This window comes from Arachis duranensis, chromosome 3 (genome assembly GCF_000817695.3).
Source record: "Arachis duranensis cultivar V14167 chromosome 3, aradu.V14167.gnm2.J7QH, whole genome shotgun sequence".
Classification (NCBI taxonomy): domain Eukaryota; kingdom Viridiplantae; phylum Streptophyta; class Magnoliopsida; order Fabales; family Fabaceae; genus Arachis; species Arachis duranensis.
In genome coordinates this window covers 50632215-50632719 of record NC_029774.3, presented here as the reverse complement: position 1 = coordinate 50632719, position 505 = coordinate 50632215, and positions in this window count along the sequence as shown.

The following is a 505-nucleotide window of genomic DNA, read 5'->3' as shown; positions in this document are numbered from 1 at the left end:
TTCAACAGATCATCATGAAACTCTAGAATTCATTCTTAAGAATTCTGGAAAAAATACCTAATCTAAGCAACAAGATGAATCGTCAGTTGTCCAAACTCGAACAATCCCCGGCAACGGCACCAAAAACTTGGTGCACGAAATTGTGATCATCAATGGCGCCATCAACATGGTACACACAATTGCAATCTCAACTCTTTATCACAACTTCGCACAACTAACCAGCAAGTGTACTGGGTCGTCCAAGTAATAAACCTTACGCGAGTAAGGGTCGATCCCACAGAGATTGTTGGTATGAAGCAAGCTATGGTCACCTTGTAAATCTCAGTCAGGCAGATTCAAATGGTTATGGATAATATACGAATAAAGCATAAGATAAAGATAGAGATACTTATGTAATTAATTGGTGAGAACTTCAGATAAGCGTATGGAGATGCTTTGTCCCTTCTGTCTCTCTGCTTTCCTACTGTCTTCATCCAATCCTTCTTACTCCTTTCCATGGCAAGCT